This window comes from Panthera leo, chromosome D4 (assembly GCF_018350215.1).
Source record: "Panthera leo isolate Ple1 chromosome D4, P.leo_Ple1_pat1.1, whole genome shotgun sequence".
In the NCBI taxonomy this organism is placed as follows: domain Eukaryota; kingdom Metazoa; phylum Chordata; class Mammalia; order Carnivora; family Felidae; genus Panthera; species Panthera leo.
Genome location: NC_056691.1, coordinates 61,606,248 through 61,624,409, shown reverse-complemented (window position 1 = coordinate 61,624,409; position 18,162 = coordinate 61,606,248). Strand labels below are relative to the sequence as shown.

The following is an 18,162-nucleotide window of genomic DNA, read 5'->3' as shown; positions in this document are numbered from 1 at the left end:
TCTTTGTTTTTTGACTGGACTGTAAAGAAAATTGTAACAATGGTGTGCTTTCGTACTCCCACTCTGAATGACGGATGAACGAGGGCAGGTATAGCCAGATAAAGGAAAGGTTTCTTATCATGTATGGTTTGAGAAGGATTCGCTTTGGACCCTGCCTGCCGGAAGCTTCTGTCCCGCTGTATTCTACAGCCTGAAGCCATTCTTCTGCCCTACTGTCACTCCTTCAGCCAAGAGTTAAGACAGTAAATGCAGAAACAGCAATTTTGGGCCACCCTAGCATCAATAAACATGCATCTGGTGCTTTTCTCACCTTATAAAGCAATTTCCCATCATCATCTCATTTAATCTCATAGTAATTCTGTGGCACAGGTTCTGATTTTTTCAAAATGGGGAAACAGAGGATCAAACTGAGTCATATAGTGCATAGGCAGCAGAGTGAGGAGGAATCCAGCAGACTCCATCCTCCTGGGTCAGTACCATCACCCTCAGCCCAGTGGAACATTCTATGAGCTTCTTGGAAACTACCTAACAAAGAGAACAACCTTGGTCTTGAAAGCCATTCATTGTCTGTCACAGGAGACAGGGAGATATCATCTTTGGGCAAGGTCTTCACCCATCTCGTAATTTAAGTAAAACTTTCATGCTAATTTCCTCTCCCTCCTAGTGTTAGTCCTGGCTCCTGGGAAAGGAAAGGAAGTGCTTTCACACTTTATAGACAACCTTGGCTTCAATCACATCATTTGCTCCATTTTTTTTTCTCCTGCAAAATATGAAAAAGCAGAAGTAAAGGCTTCTCTGTTTCTCTTTAAAGGAAGAAGTAATAGTTGTTTTGCACATTTTAATTTAACATCTTTAAAAAGATTGAGAGTTGATTTTTTTAATTGCAGGATTTATTTTGGATAAAAATTAATGTAGGATGAACTAAGAATACTTTTTTTTTTTTTTTTTTGGAGTATTGGGAGACAAGGAGAAGGCTCTGGAGATTTGTTTGCAAACCTTGTGGTGTCCTTTGTGGTGTCCTTTGTGGTGTCCCTGAGACCACTCCCTGAAAGTGGGGTGGGGGGTATCTTCTAACCAGACTTCCTATCTCAACAATTTTTTTATCACAGAAGAAAGGCCACATGTGACTACTCTCCTTTCCCTTGTTAGTGTCCCATTAATTTCTTGACTAATGCAAGCTGCTTCTCACTACTGCCTTCCCCACCCCTCTCCACTGTGCCCCTGGATCACTGCTTCATGCTGAGCCACTCCTCACTCACCTTGCTTATTGCTGAGATCTGGATTGCCCTATGTGGACTTCCCCACTGGAAGCTATTCATTCTTCCACTTTCCATGCACCATGGTGCTGGGAAAGGAGTTGACATTTTCTTGGATCTCCTCTTATGTTTACAGACATTACACTTTCACCCTAGTTAAAAATTGCAATGTGTTTTGAGTTTTATTCTATCTGGCTATATGATCCACTGTCTTTTCTATATCACTGTCATCTACTAGCCTTCCAGGCACTGTGGTTGGTTTATTGAAGGCTTTGGCACCTGATTCATGACCTTTCTCTCCATCTCAACTCCTGCCATCATCATCCTAGGACATTTCAATGACAAGAATTGGACCATCCACCATCCTAGTCTCATAACTCTGGTACTCCTTCTTTCTGGAGACCATTACCTTGCCTCAATTTCAGTCACATACTCAACCCCCAGAAGAGTTTCCTTTTTGAAGCCTTCATGTCCCTTCTGGTAGCCTCATGCCTTTGTCGGACCCTTAATTTTCTCTCCATCAGTTGGCCCTCTCCCAACTTTTATTCTTTTATTTTCCTTTTTGGGGTCCATGGTTGATTACCCTTTCCTTCTCTGCAACTCTCTGAACACTTACCACTCTCCTTGAGTTCCATACATAACCCTGCAAACCACACTGTACATTCCTAGCAGAATGTCATGTCTCATACTGCACTGACGAAATTGATCCTTCTAGTCTTGATCCATCTCTCTCAACGTTCAGCAGCTTCCCATCCATTGCTTCTTTTTCTCTCTACCTCAGAGGATTGTATCCTTGATGCCACTTTCTCTCCCTGCACCTTGCTCTGCAGTCATCAACTCTCTATGAAACCTTTTCCCTTCTATGAAATCCTTTCCCTCGGGATATAAAAATGGTCACATTTTTCCTATCCAAACAAACAAACAAACAAACAAACAAACAAACAAACCATAATTGCTTCTACCCCATGTTTACCTCTAACTCAGTAACATCTTATTCAGCTATCTCAAAAGAGTTGCCTATACTCACTACCTCCAGTTTCCCATCTTCCATTCACTCCCCATCCTGTTTCAGTCTGGCTTCTTGCCCCTGTCATTCCACTGAAACAGCTGTTCACTAAACTTAACACTAAGTTTCAGATTGCTAAATCCAGTATGTGTCTTTCCAGTATTTATCCTACTGAGAACTACTTTCCAATATTTAATATTGTTAATCATTCTTTTCCTTCTTGAGACTCTGGATTTCCTTGCATCCAGAGTATGCATCCTTCCAGTTTTCATAGTGGCTGAAAATTCTGTCTCTGGTTCTTCATGGCTCCTCTTCCTCTTACATATTGGAAATTGTGGAATTGTCCACTGTCTCACACCCTCCCTAAATGATCTCTCTCACGCTTATGACTTCTATTAACACCTGTAAGTTCACTAACCCCTAAGTATTCTTTTCCATTCATACCTTCCCTGAGTCAGGAATTCAACTATCTTCTCGATAGCTCTAGGTGACCTGTCATACCTAGCATGCCCCCAAACCAGCTCCTTCTCCTAAATTCTACAATTCACTCATCCTTGCCTAGGCACCTGGTTAAAACTTGGAAAACACCCTTAACATCTCTTTCTCCTTTGTCAGCCACATCATATCCGTGGGCATATCCTGCCAAATTAAAGCTTCCCCTTTTGCTGTCTCCTGGATTGGTGCAATGGCCTTCATGCAAGGCTCCCTGCTTCCACCTTGTTCCCTTCTGGTCTATTCTCATGCCATAGTCAGCACCATCTAATGAAATATGAATCTGACCAGGCAAGCCCGCCCATGCTTAAAGCATTAAAATAAGCAGGATGTCCAGGGGAATGTCCGAGCTCTTCCCATACGAAGGCTTTCTTGATCGAACATCCGCAGATGTCTTCAGCTCCACTGATCAGCCCTCCCTCCATGATCCTTTTTGCCTCAGTAGCAGTTCACTACTCAGAGTCCATACCTGACACCATCCCAACCAGGCAGGCCTTTGCTTGTGTTCTTCCCTTGCCTGGAATTCCTCATTATTCTCAACCTCTCCTTTGCCTGGCTGAGCTGCATTTATTCTTTAAGACTCAGCTCACAAGTCCTTCCTGAGCCCTTGGCTAATACATGAGCCTTTCCTCAGAGCTTCCAGAACACCTTGTGCATACCTCCATCAAGTTGCTTTATACCACCTTCTATGTATATCCTTCCACTACAATGTAAGCTTCTTGAAGACTCTTTGAGCCTTCTGTCCCTTTTGCCCAATCCAGGGCCAGGTATCTAGAAGATGCTTGGAAAAAGCTTTGAGGGGTGGAATTAAGAGCCAGGGTTCAAATCCTTTCTTTTTCCATCCATTTTCCCTGTGACAGGTATAGGTCACTTTCCTTGTCTGAGCCATGCTTCCTTATCTACAATTATTCTATTTACCTTTCAAGAAAACATAAATATTCCTTGTAAACTGCAAAGTACTATGAAAATGTTTTATTACATAGGATATGCAGAAACACACAGAGGGAAAAAAAGATCTATCACAACATTATGGATCCTGTACAAATTTTAATGAGACTTCATATTCATTCAAAAATCTGCATAAGCATTTTTATATCAGTATGGTGCTCTGTAAAGTGCAGCAAGGGGTTATTTCTTTGTTTTAAAAACCTAGCCAATATGCCCAGGGCATGAGAGCTGCACTTGTGAAAATAATCAGCTGATGTTACTTAATAGCCGTGACAAGAGCACTAATCCAGTTTCCACATAGAAGCACACGAATCTACAGAGAATCTTCAGGAATTTATGGCGGTTCATCTTCTTCCCCTGGTGCCTTTGGACTGCCCCTTCTACCCAGCTCTTCCAGCGGGGACCTTTTACATACCTCTCAGTTCTGTGTGAAAATCAGGCCATGGAGAGGGGAGAATTCAGATAAGATTTCACAAACCAACCCAATTTACCTTAAGTGAACACACGTCATTCATCTAATTCTTTCTCTATTGCCTGGCAAGAAAGGAGGAAAAGCAGTTCTACTCTGAAGGGACAACTCCCAGTTCAGATAAGTGGAATTAGAAATAAATGAACAAGCAATGAATGGGAGTGACCTGCTTTAACGAGTCAAATCTTTATAGAAAATTGGAGCCAGAAAACTCCTAGTCCCAGGTTGTACAACAGAACACTCCAAGGAACTAAAAGCATGGTGTGAAAGGAGCACGCGCATTTCCTCTTCATGGGGAGGAGGGGGCAGTGCAAGTGCTCCCAGAACAGGAGCAGTTGTGGGGGGAGGGCAGAGGCCCACACCTGGTTTTTGGATGACCTTTGGCAGGTTATTTTATCTTTTTGGACCTGATGTCACATGGGGATTAATCAAAAAACATGTCTCGGGGCGCCTGGGTGGCGCAGTCGGTTAAGCGTCCGACTTCAGCCAGGTCACGATCTCGCGGTCTGTGAGTTCGAGCCCCGCGTCAGGCTCTGGGCTGATGGCTCGGAGCCTGGAGCCTGTTTCCGATTCTGTGTCTCCCTCTCTCTCTGCCCCTCCCCCGTTCATGCTCTGTCTCTCTCTGTCCCAAAAATAAATAAAAAACGTTGAAAAAAAAAAAAATTAAAAAAAAAAAAAAACAAAAAAAACATGTCTCATAAAGTGGTTGAGAGAGAGAGAGAGAGAGAAAAAAAAACACCCAGCCTATATTCAATAAATAGTGGATATTATTTTAATCAAAGTTAAATTTGAAGAAAAGTGAAAATTTCGGGGAACTAAAAAAATTATTATAAAGATATGCTGGGGCAGATTATGCAGCTCTTGAATTCCAGTTTACAAAGTCTAGATTTTGTTTAGACAAGGGGGAGCCTCTGAAGGTTTTTTTTTTTTTTAATTTTTTTTTAAATTTTTTTTTTTTTTAACATTTATTTATTTTTGAGACAGAGAGAGACAGAGCATGAACGGGGGAGGGGCAGAGAGAGAGAGGGAGACACAGAATCGGAAGTAGGCTCCAGGCTCTGAGCCATCAGCCCAGAGCCCAACGCGGGGCTCGAACTCACAGACCACGAGATCATGACCTGAGCTGAAGTCGGACGCTCAACCAACTGAGCCACCCAGGCGCCCCGAGCCTCTGAAGGTTTTGAGCAGGAGTGTGACACAATGACAGATGTGCTTTTTGAAGTTGATCTGGAAGTGCTGTGTGGAGGGAGCTTAAAGGGAAATATCAGGAGGCAGAAGAGCCAGCTGGGAAGCTATCATTTGGTCCAGTGAGACCTGAGGATGTCTGACCTAGGGCAGTGGTAATGGGGTTGAAGAAGAGGGATGTTATTGGGATAGAACTGGTAAGAGGTTGTTAAAGATGGTTTCTGTGTGTTTTTACCTTTGTGGCCGGGAGGATGGTAGTGCTTATTATTTCTTCAAGGGAGAGACAACCGTCATTTGGGCATGATAAGTCTCTAACTAAGCATTCTGTCTGTGATCAAATTCTGGTATACTTCACTGGACTGTTGGTTCTTATATCAAAAGAATTTATGTCTAATTTTTTTTTAAAATGCGATCAGTAAGAATGTAGGATTCACCAATAAGAAACACCCCCCACAGTAGACCTAGCTGGAATGCATCTCTTCTATTAAGTGACTCCTTAAGACTTCCCAGCCCACTGCAGTGCTACCCAGGTTAACCACATTTGTTTGCTGTTAGGAAGATGTTTGAATGCAGGCAAGATCCTGTGCCAACTCCTCTGGCTCTTCTTCCGAGAGTGTTTGTGTTCTACTCCCCACCCAAACTGGCTGAAAACATGAGCAAATCTGATCCTAGTACAACCATGTTGAACACTCTATTCCTTCATTCTCCTTATCAAAGAACTCAGCCTGGCCGCAGAGGCACAGCCTCCCCAGGGAAAGCCATGCTGAGACCTAGTATCACATCCACCTTATCTATGTTGTACTATTCTGTCCTTCTTTAAACTCCGCATCTGTTGTCCTGATACCGAGGTGAGGCTTAATGGTCTGTAATCCCCAGGTTCCCAGGGATGCCTCTGAAAAAGATTGAGCCCCACATTAACAGCTTCTCAGTTTTTGGCAACAGTGTCTTTTGTAACCCCATTTCTCTGGTGACCATTTCATACTTCACATCTATCCATACTCCAGACAAGTGGGTGAGGGTCCCACTGTCCTTGCTGGTCATATCCAGCTGGTCATATCCAGCTCCCAAGGGTATATATATATATATATATACATGTATATATATATATAATTTATTTATTTTTGAGAGAGAGAGAGAGCAAGCAGGGGAGGGGCAGAGAAAGAAGGGGTCACAAAACCTGAAGCAGGCTCCAGACTCTGAGCTGTCAGCACAGAGCCTGACATGGGGCTCAAACTCACACCCTGTGAGGTCATGACCTGAGCTGAAGTCAGACACTTAACCGACTGAGCCACCCAGGCACCCCACCCAAAGATACATTTTTTGAAAGAGACTTTGATGTATTAATTTATTTTAAAATGTGTATTTAGGTTTATTGTATGCAAATTATTGAATAGACAGCTCTGGGGGCCTCTTCAAGATGAAAGAGACATATAGTCTTTGTTTTCAAATGAGGTTGGAATCCAGTGGGGAGATTGATATATACACAAATGAGACCAGTGAGGCTGTGTAGGGGTGGGCTTGAGGAGGAGGAGAGTGGAAAGCTAAGCAGGAGTTAAATCTGTGTCTTCTTAGCTACACGACTTAACTTTTATATTGAGGATAGGGTACTTATAAAACCCTTTCTCTGCAGAATGGCTGATGGTAGGATCCAAGAAGGCTCTGGCAACAGGTGGAGGGCCCATCTCAGTGCCATCTCTGAGGCCTATTAAATGTAGAGTGTCCATTTTGGCCAGAAGTGGGGCCCAGAGTTGTGGTTGAAGGGGCCATTTTGTTTATGTGAAAACAGAAAATACATAAAAAAGTAGCCAAAATACCATCTTTAATGATATATAAAGGATATCAAGACAGCGTGCTGCATAAGTAATTATGGTTTTGGTTTAAATCTAGAACTCAAGCAAGGCTTCTGCTAATTAGTTAATTAATTTTTTGCACTTTGATTGTTTTCAGACTAAGGACCTCATTAACACAGCCTCTAATGGAAGGCACATTTTATGTAGCATTCCATGTGTGCAGAAATCATACGAATTTATTGCACATGTAGTTTATATTTTTCCATTTGATCCGCATACCAGCCCTGTAAACAGCACTTGTCTTAGTTCAAAAAAAAATTGTGGGACTTGCTTCAGTTTCTCCCTAACCAGAGAATAATTTTCTGGAAGTCAAGGAGCACCTTGTGTCTCCAAGGCCAGAAAAGAACTGAACTGGAGAGTCTGAGATAGAGCTGTGGCAAAACCTTATAAGTTTCCTCAGTTCTGTGCTTTTATTAAAGAACAGAATAACAGCCAATGTTGGGTAACCTGGATCAGCTGGGACCACATCCAAAGGAACATCTTTAATGCTGGAGACATTGCTGGAACCCTAAGGTGCTGAGGGCAGGTTTCAGCAAGATCAGAAATTCAGGAATTGTTGGGTTAACACAAAAGGATAAAGACTTAAGTCCACAGGTCCAGGGCTAGTAAGAAACGAAGCCAAGGTAGGGTCAATGGATTCATAGCTATGAGACCACAGATGTGTGCTCTTCTTTCAAAGGATGTCTTCAGCCTCACCTGCTTTTATCTTTAGATTTCTATTGCCTCTCTCGTTGTCCTAATGGGCAAGGATGCAGGGACCTTATGGTGGCCTCAAGCAGTTAAAACATACCTCGATCTCTAAAGCAGAGACACACCTTTATCATTGTCCATGTCCTTAGTTAAGCCGCAGCTTGATCCTTTAGTGGGACTTGAGGTTCTGTGATAGGGACAATATCCACAGCAATCCTGGTATACTGTATTTCCAAGGTGGCAGTGTGGATTATAATAGAAACATTCTCTTGGGAAGAGTTTTTCTTCTCCAAGGCAGGGTCAGAAAATGTGGCCTCCTATTAATTAAATTTAAGGATGCTAATGTAACACTTAGAGGACACTGGTTTTTAAATCATAGAATGAGACAAAGCAGCGGTACATGAAGCCTGTGATAATCATGGAGTATGATTTTCACTCTAATATTTTGGCTTAGGACCCAGGACCCAGGAGAACATAAATTCTGTCTCTGCTTAACCTCTTCTTTTCTTTACATATTTACAAGTATATGCATTAACAAAGAACAGAGGCAAAGAAAGTTACATTCACATTTTATTGTCCACTGGAATTGAGACCCAGTCCAGCACAGAGAACTTTGGCAGGCTGGGCTGGAGTTATGGAGAACTCAAAAGCTTTAGCCAAGGGTCAATTTAACATGCTCGTTAACACAAGGGCAAAAATACACAGAGAAAAAGAGACTCATCTAGGTGCCAAGTTGGCTTAAACTGCCCAGGCGGTAGCCTCAGGACTACTGTTGTTAAATTTATCAGTTTTTTATTTTATGTTTAATGCCTTTTGTGTCCTGAGTAAAAATTCTTTGTCAACTTCAAAGTCTCAAAGATTTCTCTTATGTTTTCCTCTAGGGTTTTATAGTTTTAGTTTTCTGTTTTGTTCAATAGTCTATGTCAGGTTAATTTTTGTGTATGATGTGAGGTAAGGTTAAGTTCACCTTTTCCCATACAGGTATCCAGTGATTCCTGCAACATTTATTGAAGACTGCCCTTTCCTCATTGAATAACTTTGTCACCTTTGTTGAAAATATATGTGTGAATTCTCTAATCTGCTTCGTTGATCCATTTGTCTATCCTTATACCAATACCACACTGTCTTGATTACTATAATTTATACTAAGTCTTGAAGTCAGGTAAGTCCTCCAACTTTTTGCTCCTTTTTCAAAATTGTTTTGGATGTTCTCAATCATTTGCAATTCCATATATATTTTAGAATCAGTGTGTCAATTTCTACCAAAAAAGACTGCGGGGGTTTTGATAGGGATAACATTGAATCTATAAATAAATTTATATCTTAACAATATTGAGATTCAATCTATAAATAAATTTATATCTTAACAATATTGAGACTTGAAATTCATGAACATATGTGTATCTCTTTCTTTTTTTATATCTTTCAATTTATTTAGTTATTCTCAATTTATCACAGCAACATTTTGTAGTTTACAGTGTACAGGTCTTGCATATATGTGTTAAACATATTCCTAAATGTTTTGTTTTTTATGTTACTGTAATTGGTACTGTTTCTTTGATTTCATTTTCTAATTTTTCACAGATAGTCTATGAAAATGTAATTTATTTTATATAATTACCTTGTAACCTGTGACTTTGCTAAATTCACCTATTAGTTCTTGTTTTATGTAGATTTCTTAGGATTTTCTGCATGTATAATTATGTTTTATTTCACATGACTTTTTTTTTTTAATTTTACATGCCTGTTAAAAACAGTGATACTGTCTGCTTGAAAAAGTGGCTCACTTTTTGTCTTGGGAACTGACCAATACAATCACTATTTCCTCATCTTTGGCAGAGTCATGGAAGACACTGTCCATCGATGACGCCATGTTGATTATACAGAAATCAGTAACCAGCAGTCACTGGAAGACTTCCCTGACTGAGTAGGATAGGAAAGAGGTTGATAAATGCCTCTTGGTATTCCTTCTTAAGAAAGAGGTAGATGGAATGGGAGAAAAAAGGTCAGAGAAAACCAAGGAGTAAAGGATTTCAAAGGACCATGAGTTGGGCCAGTCATCCAATCAGGAAAGGACTGACTTTTTGGAGCAGGTGTCTGGGCTGTGGCAGAGTCTGCTAAGATATCCCACTCTTAACGAATCATTTGTGTGGGCAAATGTTATCAATATCTCCAGGGATTCTAATATGCTCAACAGGACACTGCAGTCCTGGCATGGGTACTGGCATGGCTTTCCTCTGTGTTTCCTTGGGTCATTATTTGGAAGATGACTTAGAAGAAATAAGGTTATCTGGGAAGTTAATGGCTGCCAAAGTCACATGTCTAAGAATGGAATTTGCATTTGGAGATCAAGGTGTTAGAAACTGAAATTATGAGCTCCTAGGTAAGACACTAATTTAAGTATCTAGAATTTAAGACACTGGAATTTTGAGAAAAACAAAAACTTTGGAGTTAGACAAACCAGGGTTTAAATCTCAGTTCTGAAGGATGTTCCCCATTTTCCTCCAGACCCACTTTCCACCATTCTTCATCTTGTTCTGTGTGCTGAGGGCTGATCTAAGATGTGCTCTCTTGCATCCTGTTGGGTTTAGGAAATGGGAGGCATAGGCAGGTAATCAGAGGTGAGAAGGGAGGTCAGGATATTTATTTTCCCAGCTCCCTCTCAGTTGGATTGCAGTTTGGCCATGGCTTCTCCTGACAGTTGGCCCTTTCCTATAGCTTTCTCTCCAGGTTCAAGTAACCACTGGCTTTTCTTGCCCCTTCATGCCCAAGGATAATAAAAGCTTTCTGCTGTTTCTATTAATGGGCCCCTTTATACCTCTTGCAGGTTTTCTGTAACTCTGAATACCTTACAGTGTCCCCTTCATTCAACTTTCTTCAGTCATCTCTTTTGAGGATGTCATCTGGACCCTGTTAGACCAGCCCATCTGCCTACTAGCTTTGGAATTTTGAGCAAGTTATTTCTGTAATTGAGTCTCAGTTTTTTCATCTATGAAGTGGAAATAAAGATATCCCTTGCAAATATGAGGGATAATAGATGTGAACAGCTCATAGTAACTACCCAATAAGTGGTACTTATCATCATCATTACTAGTAACTATTATCATATGAGGACTGGCAAGATCATAGTGTCCTCGGTGACTATTTAGAAAAAAATTGTAGAGCTGGTTGCTAGTTATCCAGAAGCATAAGACTGGGGGTGGGGGCAGGGAGAATCTCAGATAATGGAAAGTGAAAACTAGGCAAGGGGTTGGAAAGATTTACTAGTACTGTGAAATAGAATAATTTTGATATTTTCACATAAAGAAGGGAGATACAGCTTTAGAAGTCTCAGACACATGATGGGAGGATCCTAAATATGGTGATGGAGGTGTTCACTTTGTTAGGAAAAAGCAGGTATGGTAGTGCTACATATCACAAGACAAATCCTTGAACAGAAACACATTGATATGTGAGTCAAATCTTGAGAAAGGCAAAAATATAAAAGAAGAGAAGTTATTATTGACATAAGGGCATCCTGAAGATCATCCAGCCAGATGGAAAAAATGAATCCCTGACTCATATTACAGGTCTGGTAAGGAAGCAAGGTGTCTACATATTGTATCTTGATTGTCCCCAGCTTGCTTCTATACCAGCACTTAATACCCACTGCTACTCTGGCTGGCTGTTCCTTTCCCTCCTTCATATCTCAGTTTCTTAGAGGAACCCACAACCAGTTTGGTGGAAACCTCTTTTAGTTCACTCACTGCTGCCTTCTTTCCGGGGCACACATGTCTTTTTGGATGGAGGAGTCAGAGTAGGTTCAAGCAAAAGCTCCCCATCATGGTTCTTGCAACATCTCTCCCCATAGACTCTCAGGCTTTGTCACTGAGTCTAACTAGTCATGCAGAACTGCTCATCTTTGGATGTAATTTATGTCCAAGGGATTCTGCAGGTCCTCTTGCAGTTTACTTTCTGTTGAATGCCCCTACCTTATCATTTCCTCTCCTATGCCATATATATCTGAGTTCTTTTCCCAGGAGGCTTCCTAACTCCCCCAAAATTCAAAGAATAAAGCTGGAAACCAGAAGGTGTCAGACCTAACCAAATTTCAGATTCTGCACAGTTTCTAATAAATCCTTACTTGCCACACGATTTATTTTTTCCCAGCAGGTAGATGAAGTGATGAGATCGTCGCCTGTACTTAATTGTAATAGAAAGAAGAGGAAGCTAGAGAGAAAGAGCTTGCATGAGCCAAGGGGAAAAAAGAAACCCAGAGAAAAGATTGAGTTAGTTTGAAATTCTAAAGTGGTAGATGTCTCAACAGGGGTTGGGAAGGTCCCCATGTGGATATTCTGTCTATGAAATTGCATGCAATTCTGATGACAAAGAAACAGAGGTGGTCTCTAAATAGAAGGAATCCTTTGGCTTCTTAGAGATCTCTATGTGAGCTCAGCTCTTCAAAGGACATTACTGGAAACCAAAGAATGAAAACAAAGAATGGTGAAGATTTGTGCAAATGACGTCAGAAAAGCAAAAGCTCAGGATAAATCCTGACTTGTGAACAATGTTCAGGACATCATAAAAGACACAGAATGCTATTTGGAGCAAGTTGAAGAGTGAACAAGGCAAAAGCAAATGTCTTGGGTAAATGCTTTCAAAGCCATTCCAAAACACTTGGCCTTCGTTTGTTCTGCCAAGGTGAATGACCTTATGAATGGAAAGGGTAGAACAATCAAGGGGGGCATAAAAAAGATCAGCAAAGTCCAGACTGGTGAAGAGACTGTGAGTGAGCACAAAGCTTCCAGCCTCCTGCCCAGGAACATTGTATTCTAGGGAACTGTGAGACCTTGCAAATGAGATTACTGGGCCACTTCTGGTTATCTCAGAGGAGCTGTGAAAAATGGGGGATGTGTCAGAAGACTGGAATCAGCTAAGAATAGTCATGATTTTCTAAAAGGGGAAAAAGTGGGTTATATACAGGGATTGTAAACTTAAACATTTTACAGAGACCAGAAAATAACTAAAGAGTCAAGTAGGGCAGATAGAGACCCTAGTGAGCTGGAAAAGGAGGCTCCTTCTTAAAAGGGCAGCTGTTACTGAGCTCCAGCTCTGGTGGTAGCCATGCCCAGAATGGTTAAGTTAAATTTTAAAATTTTCAACGTTAAAAAAAAAAATTTAAAAAAAAGGGGCACCTGGGTGGCTCAGTCGGTTAAGTGGCCAACTTCGGCTCAGGTCATGATCTCACGGTCCGTGAGTTCGAGCCCCGCGTCGGGCTCTGTGCTGACAGCTCAGAGTCTGGAGCCCGTTTCAGATTCTGTGTCTCCCTCTCTCTGACCCTCCCTCGTTCATGCTCTGTCTCTCTCTGTCTCAAAAATAAATAAACGTTAAAAAAAAATTTTTTTTTAATAAATAAAATTTTCAAATGGGGATCACAATTTAAGTGTTTTGTTTTTTTTTTTTTAATATTATACAGGTTGAATTAAATAGGTTTGTAGATGGATAGGGCTAATAGGCCACCAGTATTTGACTTCTCCCCATAGATTTGCCATCTTGTAGCTCAGAAGTTAGGACAGTCTATTAAATGATCACCTGGTAAATATTTTAAAGGACTGATAATCCTTGGGAACTACACGGGTTCACTAAGGACCAATACTGATATGCCACACTCTAACCTCTCTCAGTTCTTAGATTCTGTGGTAGACTTGGTGGTGTGATTTCAGCAAAATGATGACAAGGATAGCCATGTTCTCCTGGGGGACCAGATGGAGAAGTCCAAATGGAATATGAATACTTCTAGGTAGATTCTTAGATGAACTGAAAAACCATGTTCAAAGTTGATGGATTAATAAACCAATATTGACTAATAAATTGGTAGATTAATAAACCAATATTGACCAATAGGAAAATCTCTATTCTCTTGTCTCTGACCAACTATACTTTTAGAGCCCAGAAATAAGCAAGAATTAGCTTATGGCTTGACTATTGCAGAGTGCAGTGAGAATATCACCTCCTTGATCTTGGCTGTGCACTTTGTAGCCGAGGGGTCAGCAAACTGACCCAGTTTGTATAACTAAAGTTTTATTGAAACATAGCCACACCCTTTCTTCTACACTTTGTCTCTGATTGATTTTGATAGATAGGGACAGAGTTGAGTAATTGCGACAGAGACTGTATGGCCTGCAAATTCTAAAATATTTACTACCTGTCCCTTCACTAAACAACTTTGCCAACTTTCTGATGTGACAAAACATTATCCTAGTACTCTTAGTGACCTTATTAGACTGTTGACTAATATTAGATTTGTCAATAATGGTCAATAAAAGCCCAATATCTGTTTCATATGAACTGATATCAAGCTATGTCTTGAATCCTAGATGGAAACAATTGATTTAATGACTAAAACAGCAGAGCTCTAAATTTATTCCTGACAGAATTTCGCTTATTGTTTTATAATTCCTTGCCCAATGTCTTGATAATGCCTTTGGCTTTCTGTCCAATGCATCCCACTTTTGAGGTAGGCTGGGATGGGCTCTCATTGTGAGGTAGGATTCAGAGGCCTGGTCAGAAGCAGATCTAATTTGGGGGCAAGTTCAGCATGAAGACCCAGGAAAAGAGTTAAGAGTCAAGGTCAAAGAAGCCATGCCCATCATTACCCTGATGGACAAAGGCAGAGCAAGAGGTCGGGGGTGAGTAAATGCAGAAACAGGACTAGAAGTGAGCTGAATGTAAGAGTAAAGCCAAGAGAGTTCTGGATTTTGTCTTTTAATGGGGAAAGGGTGTCTCTTCTTTGATGCCTACTACAAGAGTCATTAGATAAATTCAAGAGGGTGGGGCCCCATGATGGGATTAGTATCTTTGTAAGAAGAGGAAAAAACTAGAGCTTACCCTCTTTGCCTTGCGAGGACACTGCAAGAAGGTGGTCATCTGCAAGCCAGGAAGAGGGATTTTACCAGGAAGGTAATCTTATGGCCCCTTAATCTTAGACTTCTCAGCTTCCAGAACTGTGAGAAATAAATCTGTTGCCCAAGCCCCCCAGTCTGTGGTACTTAAGCCCCCCAGTCTGTGGTACTTTGTTATAGCAGCCCGAGCTGACTAAGACAGATGTCATCAATTTTACCCTTTAAAAAAAATTCTGGCTAAAAACGCATAACATAAAATGTGTCATTTTAACCATTTTTAAGTGTATAGTTCAGTAGCATTAAGTTCATTTACGTTGTTGTGCAACAGATCTCCAGATCTTTTCATCTTTCAAAACTGAAACTCTATACCCACTAAACAAGAACTCTCCATTTCCCCTCAATTTGACTTTTTAAAACAAAAAGTTATCAAAGCAGCTAAGGAGAAACACTACCAGATATTTAAAAGTGTACTTCAAAAGCAAAATAATAAAGAAAAGTAGATGCAATCTGGTATATTTTCACTGCTTGCTAATTAGTATCCTCTTTTCCACTTAATGTCTTCAAAGGGAAAAAAATGTAATTCCTTCTCCCGTTTACCTCCTTGAGCATCGAGAGCTTTGAGGGCCGGGACCCAGGTTTTTGACTCTTGGTAGAAAAATCCTGGTTAGTGTTCTTCACAGCTTTGACTGGCCTGTGGAAGAAACCTTGAAGGAGGACATGCCTCCTCTCTGCTGGCATGTCCCAAAGGCTTATTTTTAAAAAACCAATTCCCAGTGCTGCTTTCCTTCTTGCTACTGAAGAAATTCCCTAGGGTTTTAGAATTCCTTCTCTCTAGAGTTCTCTTTTTTCATACTTCTTCCATACAGCTTGACCAAAGCCCAAAGAAATTATAACCACATGCGTTCCACTTTTGTTTTGGTATGAAACATGGTAATTTTCTCTACCCTGATGAGAAAGAGCTTTCCAGTGCCTAAAAATGCATCCTCCAGCTTACTTATTAAATAATTTCCCCCTAAATGCAACTGTCCTGCAAATGTTAGTGGCAAGTTTTTCTTTAAATACAGATCACTATTTGAAAGTGTCAGGAGTTATTCATCATTATACAACACAATTTTTAAAAAAATGGAAGTATCTTTATATTTTCTGAAAGTACACGATTGTTGTAAAATAATACAAAGGTTAGAATGAAAATGAAAGCCCTCTTGTAGTCACACCCTAAGAGATTACCGATCATGTCTTAAAAAAGAAAACAACAGAATTTAAACAAAATTGCACAAGAGCTTTAACTTATCAGTTCAAAAGAGGCTGTCCTAATCACATCCGAGAGCTGACGTAGAGTGTGGCATCAATACTGAGGTTGTGTGGTCAAGGGTCAGGATTCCAGAGTCAGAGAGACCTGGGCTTGACCATGGTCACTACCGACATACTAGCTGTGTACCCTTGAGTAACTCACTTTATTTCTCGAAAACCCTGTTTTCTCATCTTCAATGTAGGAATAGTAATCATCTTTAAAGTAGGGATAGCTACCCCTAGGCTTGGGAGATGATGTGACATAGAACATGTATAGTGCCTAGCATCAGTGCCTGGGACGTCGTAGGTCCTCAGTAACAGTAGTATTATAACTATTAGGTTTTTTAAAATTATCTTTAATGTGCTAAAATACACATGACAAAATTTTAACAGCTTAACAGTTTTGTAAGTTACAGTTCAGTGGTATTAAGAACATTCACATTGTTGAATAACCATCCCCACCATCTACCACTATATTAATTATTAATATGGCTCTAATGCCCTGTCCTGGAAAAAAAAAAAAAAAAACAAGAGTGAATTTACCTCTCTCCTGTGTGAGGCTGTGTCAGAATAGACTCCTTCCTCGTCTCAAAATCTTTCAAATCTGGTCATATGTTTGTGGCTAGATTTTGAAAACCCCTTCGTATGAGGTGTTCAAGGCATCAGACTGCTTCTAGTGTTATCTGGTGTTCATAGCTGTAGAGTTGGGGGCTCAACAGACCTGCACAGCTACTCTAGGGTGAAATTAATTCCCAGACGCCCTTGCTGACACTTTGCAGTGTCTTCCTCAGCAGACGTTTCTGCCGGCTGCCCGCCCGGGCTCTGCTAATGGAGGTTTATAAAGGCCTTCACAATTCCTATGGTAACCCAGGAGAAAGGCTGTTGCCATGGGGACTAGTCAAGCCTGTATAAACCTTCCATCTCTATCAGACAGATGAGAACGATATGAGAATGAATCTTTTACTAGTTCACCTTCTGAAATTGCTAACAATTATCTCTGTTTTTGGACAAGGGTTCATCATTTCTTTCAGGTGGAAACTCATTCATGTTTTCAGCTTTAAATGAATATTATTTCAAACCTTGCCTGACGATCTTGGTGTCAACCAAAATCACCCAGAGACTGAAATGGCTGGTGATGGAACCATTTTCAAATTTCTCCAGTGTTACCAGCCACTAAATAACATTTATCACAAGCATGCGAACTTCATATTGTTTTGAAAGAAGCATAGGTTTCTTTGAAATGCATTAGCCCTAAGCATGTGCCTATTAAGGAGCCTTTACATTGTTTTACATTAACTCAAGGAGAATCTGAGCTCCGTGCAGGCAGGGTCTATGTCCTATTTACCTCCATATCTCCAGCATCTAGTCCACTGCAATATTAGGGATTCAGTAAATGAATCAATCAGTGAATCAACCTACACCTATATGTTGATGATGGCAGATAACAGTATTGGTGTCCAGATGTGTAATAAGTAGAAGTTACCTCTAAAATATTTATTCATTTATTAAAAGACAATTTTTTAATGCCTACCAGCTTCATTCCTTTAGTGATAGCGCAGTTCCTACTTTTAATTCATGGAGCCAGTCTTTAGGTAATAAAACTGAACAGTACAAGGTCCACATCTTCCTGGAGCTCTTGATCTGTAGGTGAGACAGACAAATACGTCTGCCAGAGTAACATAAAATTGGTATTAGAGTAGAAGTATAGCCTCCGAAACCATATTTGGTTCTGACTGGGGCTCAGGGAGAGATAAGATGAAGTTTGAGCGGGGCATTGACAGATGAGTAGGAGTTCCACAGGCAGGTGAAAGTCGGTGGTGTGGGGAAGAGGAAATGAGGCATTTAAGGCAGCAGGAACAGCATGTGTCATAGAACATAGTGCACCGAGGGCATGGTAAATATTCTCGGGTGGCTGAAATACAGGTTTTTCTGAAGGCTGAGAAAGGAGGCAGACCTATGGCCAGATTACTATGTGGAGTAGAGAGGGAGAGCGTCCACGGAATGCTTCCAGGATGTGAAAGCAGGGCCATGCCCAGAGCTACAGCCTGAGGAGGCCCGCCATTGAAAGGGTCAGGCAGTGAGAGGACCAGATCTG

The 18,162-nt window shown here is 40.8% G+C and overlaps 1 long non-coding RNA gene across 2 annotated transcripts; it reads right to left on the bottom strand.

Moving 5' to 3' along the window:
- Positions 1–9,471: 9,471 nt before the first annotated feature.
- On the bottom strand, positions 9,472–16,882 carry LOC122204790. 2 transcript variants are annotated; one of them, XR_006195782.1, is made up of 5 exons: positions 16,611–16,882; positions 15,375–15,468; positions 14,764–14,802; positions 13,551–13,692; positions 9,472–10,474 (listed from the first exon to the last, which is right to left on the bottom strand). It is a non-coding gene; the product is annotated as an uncharacterized LOC122204790 (long non-coding RNA). The 2 variants fall into 2 exon arrangements; XR_006195783.1 differs by lacking the exon at positions 13,551–13,692.
- Between the last annotated feature and the right edge of the window lie 1,280 nt (positions 16,883–18,162).